The sequence below is a fragment of the Dama dama genome, chromosome 2 (assembly GCF_033118175.1).
Source record: "Dama dama isolate Ldn47 chromosome 2, ASM3311817v1, whole genome shotgun sequence".
Classification (NCBI taxonomy): domain Eukaryota; kingdom Metazoa; phylum Chordata; class Mammalia; order Artiodactyla; family Cervidae; genus Dama; species Dama dama.
The window spans coordinates 13,183,546-13,191,316 of NC_083682.1; positions in this window are offsets into that span (position 1 = coordinate 13,183,546).

Below are 7,771 nucleotides of genomic sequence, written 5' to 3' on the forward strand. Positions count from 1 at the left end.
CTCCTGATATCCATGTCCTCTCTCACTTGCAGTGATGTTCCCATACACAGGGCCTCAATTATACTCAATGGAATTCCCGCTCAGAGTGGCCATAATACATGGAGAAAGGGAAAGAAAAGGCAGCTCCTTACTCTCCTTTCTTGTTACTTCATTACATACATTCACTGAAAACCTGTGTAGTGAGTCTGTTACATACAGACCTCCAAGTTGAAAACTTTCAAACATGTAAAAGTGCATTTGCATGTGCAATCCCATCAGTTAGTTCACAGATCAGACACACATTGTCGTGGGCACATCCCTGACAAGTGGGTGTGCTTTGTGTACTTTATTGTACAGAAGTGTATGGAGGAAAATAGTGCAGCGTTTTTACTTCAAGCCTATGCTGTCTGGACGGAAGCATAAATGCAGTGGTGATGTAGATGGTACTACTACTCTTTATTTATTTATTTATTTTTTTTGTGGGTTTTGTCATACATTGATATGAATCAGCCATGGATTTACACGTCTTCCCCATCCCAATCCCCGCTCCCACCTCCCTCTCCACCCGATTCCTCTCGAAACATCCTACCCTCGCCTTCTCCCACAGAGTTCAAAAGTCTGTTCTGTATTTCTGTGTCTCTTTTTCTGTTTTGCATATAGGGTTATCGTTACCATCTTTCTAAATTCCATATATATGTGTTAGTATGCTGTAATGTTCTTTGTCTTTCTGGCTTACTTCACTCTGTATAAGGGGCTCCAGCTTCATCCATCTCATTAGGACTGGTTCAAATGAATTCTTTTTAACGGCTGAGTAATATTCCATGAATATTGGAAATAAAAGCAAAACTAAACAAATGGGACCTAATGAAACTTAAAAGCTTTTGCACTACAAAGGAAACTATAAGTAAGGTGAAAAGATAGCCCTCAGGTTGGGAGAAAATAATAGCAAATGAAGAAACAGACAAAGGATTAATCTCAAAAATCTATAAGCAACTCCTGCAGCTCAATTCCAGAAAAATAAATGACCCAATCAAAAAATGGGCCAAAGAACTAAACAGACATTTCTCCAAAGAAGACATACAGATGGCTAACAAACACATGAAAAGATGCTCAACATCACTCATTATTAGAGAAATGCAAATCAAAACCACAATGAGGTACCATTACACGTCAGTCAGGATGGCTGCTATCCAAAAGTCTACAAGCAATAAATGCTGGAGAGGGTGTGGAGAAAAGGGAACCTTCTTACACTGTTGGTGGGAATGCAAACTAGTACAGCCGCTATGGAAAACAGAAATAGAACTGGAAATTGAACTGCCATATGACCCAGCAATCCCACTTCTGGGCATACACACTGAGGAAACCAGATCTGAAAGAGACACGTGCACCCCAATGTTCATTGCAGCACTGTTTATAATAGCCAGGACATGGAAGCAACCTAGATGCCCATCAGCAGATGAATGGATACGGAAGCTGTGGTGCATATACACCATGGAATACTACTACTCTTTAAAAGCACAGCTTTTAAAGCTGTGTTTAGTTACTCAACTGTATCTGACTTTTGCAACCTATGGACTGTCGTCCAGCAGGCTCCTCTTGCCATGGGGATTCTCCCGACAAGAATACTGATGTGGGTTTCCATGCTCTATCCAGGTACTGTTTGTTTTATTGTTTGTGTTTGTTTTTTATGTATCATTTGTGTGAAAAGTGTCATAAAGCTATTAAACTACAGTAATATATAGCCAATTTTCTTAGTTTGCTACCTAAGTAACTTTGCTGGACTTATGAAGAAATTGGGATTTTTGAACACCCTTTTGATATGTAACTTGCTCATATACAGGGGACTTACTGTTCTGTTAATACCTATGGATGCAAAAGTGAACGCATCCCCTCCAGGTCCAAGGAAGTCACATTCTTGTTTGGGATTTTATTTTTTATTTTTTTTCTTTGTTGGGATTTTAGAGGAAACATGACATCTCCATAATTCTAACCATCTCAGTTCCTCAAAAGACCTTGATAAGAACAAACAAATACTAAAGTAGAAATAGTCATTGTGTTTCTACCCACTTCTAGAAAGTATTGCTAACTCCTCAGTACTAGATCTTGCAATGCTGGTGGACTAGATGGAGAAGTGATGTGAACAGAAATAAGGGAGGTGAGACAGGTAGGTCAGAATGTGAGGTAACAAAGACAAGGTATTTAGAAGCTGAAGAACTGAGAGAGATTTGGGACTTGAGTTGGAAAAGCAGTTTTCAAAACAAATTGGGTCACATGGCATGTATAATCCTCATTCAGTCCTTAGAAGATCTCTACTGCCAAGACTGTCTCTTTTTCCTGGAGCACAGTCCAGATCCATCTAGCTGTTTCTCATTGCTTCTTCTTCCTCCTGCTTCCCACACTGTGCCCAGCCATTCAGACTCATTGATTCAGAAAAGGTTTGCTCTTTAAGGCAGGTGCTTGTGGCTACCTACAAAATGATCTACTCTCTCCTCTTTCAAAACTGAAAATAGTTTTGTTATATAGCTATGAGCCCAGGAGCTAGAGTACTGCATTTCCTGCCCACCCATGCTCTTAGTCATGACTGGTGACTTTGAGATGCAAGCAGACCTAGAAGAGGGATTTCTTGGAAGACTGAATTCAAGGAGCTGATTTAGCTGAGAGATGAGACTCTTCCCTTCCCCACCTATTTCCTAACTGTTGTCTTGATTTTAGTTGTGATGGCTGGAACTCTTGTAGTTGTATTGGACAATCATGTAACCTTCGAGATGGATACCACCCAAGCTCTGGCTGGCCCAGCTTCAACTTTGTTTCAGTGGGAGAGAAAAATCAAGTTTATCTTGCTAAAGTTATGGTTGTTTTAGTTTTTGGCAATGTGTATCCAAACTTAATCCTAATACTACTATATGTTTAATATGATATAGCCTTATTTTGTTCTGTTTAGTGAATATATTTACATTTTACATTTCTCATATTTTTTATTTTATAAATTGATTCATATACCCCAGGTATACCTAAATTGTATAAATGCAAAATTATGATTACAAGCATGCTTCCCTATAGATTTTGCATTTTTATACTTTCTTATCTTCTTTCTTTTCTTGTTTTCTCCATATTTGTACAGCCTGGGCCATTTCCTCTCTTATAACCTCATCCGTATCCATATCTGCTGGCCAAAACAGACTGAGAGCTGTGTGGGGAGAACCAAAGAAGAATGAATTACGGGGATATTACTGAAGGATTATGGCCCATGCTACTCATCATGAATGCTCTGTAGTAGGATCACATTCCCCTGCCCTTCTGTGGAGCTACCAACTCCAGGTTTGCCATGACCATGGAAGATACTTCAGCCAACGGAATTTGAGTAGAGTTGATAAGTCACTTCCAAATGGAAGTATTATTTTCTGTCCCACGAGCTGGGATGCAGATGTAATGACAGGAGCTGGAGTAGCCATTTTAGACCAGAGGTAAATAGCACAGGTGGAAGATGTGACAAGAAAGAAGTGGGTCCCCATCTCTCTGGAGAGACCTGCACTACCATTATATGAAAGAGAATAAAAATTGTAATCTATTTAAGACAATGTTATTTAGGGTTTGATTACAGTAGTTGAACCTGTAACCTGACACTCATAATAGAATAACTGATCTTTGTGTTAGCCTTGTCTTGACATTAGAGTCTGGTAAATTGAGACAAGATCTACTGATGTATACTTCCAAGTGAGTCAAGTGACAGCCCTGCCCTCTGGAAGCTGTGGTCTAGTGTGGGTTTCAGAAACTCAAGCAAGATCAAAGCCACATGGCAAGACAGTCAAGATGCTGTAGGAACACTTGGGAGGGGAACCTAAACCAGTCCTGGTCTCAGGACGTTGCTTGAAGCAGGGGACAATCCTCTATCAGTTGCCTCATAAATAGGCCATGGATGCAAGTTTCATATAAAAGTGATGCATTTCAAATTTCTTCCAGAGTATTTTCCCTTTTGATCCAGTGCTTAAGATATGTGTTTGAGACCTGATTGGGGAAGATTGCAAATGCCCCAGGGCAACTAAGCTGGTGGGCCAGAACTACTGAGCCTGAGTGCCCTAGAGCCTGTGATCTGCTCAAGAGAAGCACTGGATTGAAAAACAGTGTGCTGAAATTACAGAGTAGGCCCTGCATGCTGCAAATAGAGGAATCCTGGGAAACAGACTTAGTGCAGCAAAAAAAGAGAAGGAAAAATTCTCCCAGAGAAACCAGTGTGGTCTCAGGGGAAGCAGGACATGACAAAGGATGAAATCAGTCTGGGTCTGATTTCATGCAAGTCATGGAGAAGGAAGCTACAGTCTCTTTTCACATGGAACTTGGGACATAAGTTGTGCCTCAAATGTGCCCCAACCCAAGGCTAGGGAGCTGGGATTTCACTCTCCTACTAGCATCTCCCTCTCATCTTGAAACTACACCAGGCTGATGTCTCCAAGCCCTTGTATGAGATCCTCCAAAGACAAATCAAAGGTGACACTAGAAGCAGCAGACACCAAACCTATGGAAAATGAAATCTCAGATCATTTCTAGATGTCTGCACCCACTCTGCCATCTCCAGCATCATATCTGGAATTCTGAGTGTCTAAAGAACCCGATGGGTCTCTACAGGTAACCTTTTTTTTTTCTAAATTGAGCTTTTAATTTATATAGGAGTATAGTGTATTTACAGTATTGTATTAACTGTATGGGAAATTAATTCCCTTATACATACACATGTTTCCATTCTTTCTTAGATTCTTTTTGCATACAGGATATAACAGATTACTGAGCAGAATTCCTGTGCTGTACAGGAGGTCTTTGTTGATTATCTCTGAAATATAGTAGTATACATATATTAATCTCAAAGTCTCAATTTATCCCTCTCCCACCTTTCCATTGTGGTAACTTTAATTATCGTTTTGACCGAGGGAATCGTCTAGGTACTTTTTGAATCAGAGTCTGTGCTTGTGAGAGTGTAGTGGCCAGGGAAAGTGAACCTGAGAGACACTCATCTGAGATGATGCTAAATGTTGAGATTGACCCGGCCATGCAAAAAGCTGGGAGAAAGGCATTCTAGATGTGGGAAGTAACCACTGCTAAGAACCAAGGTAACCAAGCTTAATAAATGGCTACCCTCCCACTCACAACCATCCTTCCATGCTTGGAACTTAGGTTACAGCTCAATCACCATGGCCTCATCCCATACTTCAGCTGTGAGCTAGCAGGAATGAGCCATATCAACCTTCCCAAGAAGGAAGAACCTGGGGCTATGACAAGGCTGAATCCGCTCTGGACTCAGGGACGTGTACACAAACTGGTTATCACCAGGAGCATCAGGTGCCAGAAGCACCACCAATGCCTTGACTATTTCCATGTACTTGTTCTCAGGCATAGAAACTCCAGTAACTGATAGAGTCAAAAAAGAAAAAAACAAGTAATCACTCTTGTTTCATCTTCCCCTGTGTGATTCCCATGGCCCTTTGGCCACACCTCTCTCTTCCCTAAAATGTTTTCCTCTATTTATCTTCAAATGTGGCTTGTGAATAACGTCAGCCCCTGACTCTGAAGCCTGGTGTCTGAAACTCAACTCACAATCAGCTGGGACCCAGAGATATCCAACCTTGCCCTGTGTTTCTGTTCTTTGTCTCCAACCAGATTCATAAAGCAAAGTCCCTAGAAAAACATAAATGTGATTGTAACCTACTCAAGGCATTTGATGCTCCAAGGTCTCTTGGAACATCAAAGAGGAAACATATCCCCTTCATCCAGGCTAGTCTCAAACCCCAACTTCGCTCAAACAGGTGTTCCCTGAGGAAATATAAGACACTTCTCTAAGTTGCCAGAAGGATGAGAAGAGAATGCTTCTCTCTGTGAATGCACGTTCATGTTACCCAGGCAGCCAAGGGTCTGTGTTGTGTGGATGAGTTTCAGGTTCTCTTTGGCTTCTAAGATGGGAGTGAGTCAGTCACCACCTGCATGACTGCCTCCTGGGGTCACTACAGCTGAGGTTCCCCCACTGTTGCTTGAACACAGTAGAGATAGCCCTGAAGATTGCTTTCCTGCTGCTACGTGGATGCCGGTCACTGATAAAATGGGAACCAGACTTGAGGGGAAATGGGAAAGGAACTTTCACTCTGGTACTTACAGACATCTGAGAACTCCCCAGTAGTGGAAGCAATTGAGTTTTCTCTCATCTTGCCCTTCCTGAAAGTCTCCTAGCCTAGAACCAGAGTTCCTGGATCCCAAGTCTTCACTAACTTACCTGCAGCCTTAAGCTGAGTTATGCACCCCAGGGTTCAGTTTCCCATCTCTTGGATGAGGGAGACTGGACTTCCTCCAGAACACTTGTTCCAGACTGAAGCTCAGTGCCAATCAGTGGACAAATGGCTTAGAGGTGTGTGTGTTACTGAGGATGCTGAGGTGGCCTCTGGTGGGCCGGGGGCTGTAACTGTCTGGTGATATTCCTGGTTCCTGGGCTCAGGACTGGGCGTGGTAGACCACTTGGCACACACCTGCTGTGACACCGAGGACGTTAGAGGCCTTGCGCACTGGAACTTACCATCACTTGTGTTCTGTGGGATGAGATCAGGTCATTATAAGTCAGAAGTTACTAATGGGGAAGCTTGTAGATTCCTCAGCAGAAACCCAAATTAGCCTGATGGATCATCTCTCTTAAAAAACTCTGGGAACAAGATATGCAAGGACTCTTAGACACATTTTGTAGTATTTTAAATACTATTTCAAGTAGGTCATCTTTTGGATGACCTGTCATTTGCTCTCTGGTTTGGGAGGATATCCACAGTTAGAATGGAATCAAAGGGCCTCTGGGTGAGGCTGTCTGCTCCCTGTGAATCATTGCCAGTGATTACAGCTCTATCCCCTCCACATCTGGAGTAAGAATTCCTGCAGAAAGGACGTGACCTCCAAGTTTAAGCAGAAGACTCAGGTAGGTCTGGCCCTCTGGTAGACACTATTCTTTTCCCAATGTTTCTTCCTTCCCTGCTGGGTCCTGTGCAAGCTGCCCACCTCCTGGTTACTGGGTTCTGAATTCCTCCTCCCTTCACTTGCAGATATTTATGCTGTCTCACTTGTGGCTCACTCCCTTCCCAGGCCCAATCCCTCACCTGAAGATAGCACTAAAGAAGGGAAAACCAAGGAGCGGTCTGCCCATTTCATTCTTTCTGAAAATATCTCCATTCCTTCTGCTTCCAGACCCTATCCTGAATCATCATCTCCAGCCAGATGACTCAGCTTAGCAGTGAAATGGAGATGCAGGTAGGGGGAGGGGTGGCAAGGTTGTCAGGTGTGGGAGACAGTTTTCAGAAGACAATAGATGAGGTCGAGTAATGAGCATGTGGTGCCCCAATCACTCATTCATTGGGGACCTGCCTGAATCTGCTATCTTGGGCTGCTCAGGGTATCACTAAGACAGGAACATTAAAATGGACTTTCTATAAACTTCTTACTACTAAACGATTTCACACATAACAAATATACGAAAGAAGTGTGTTATGAACCCTGTATTTCATGATTTGACATCAACAAAACTAACCTCTTAGTCACACAGGTTGTTATAGACTGGAGAATACACAACATCAGGGTGGTGGACAGTTGAGTTCCCAGTAAAGGCATTCTGGAGTTGCATCAGGTCTTTCTCTTCTTTCTATGTTCACACATGTGGTAGGAGAAGGGAAGGAGGAAGAGGAAGAATAAGAAAGAAAAAGAGGGAGAGACTAATCCCATCTGAGGGACCACCATCAAACCCCGTGTCAACCTGCGTACCTCCAAAAGGCTCTAC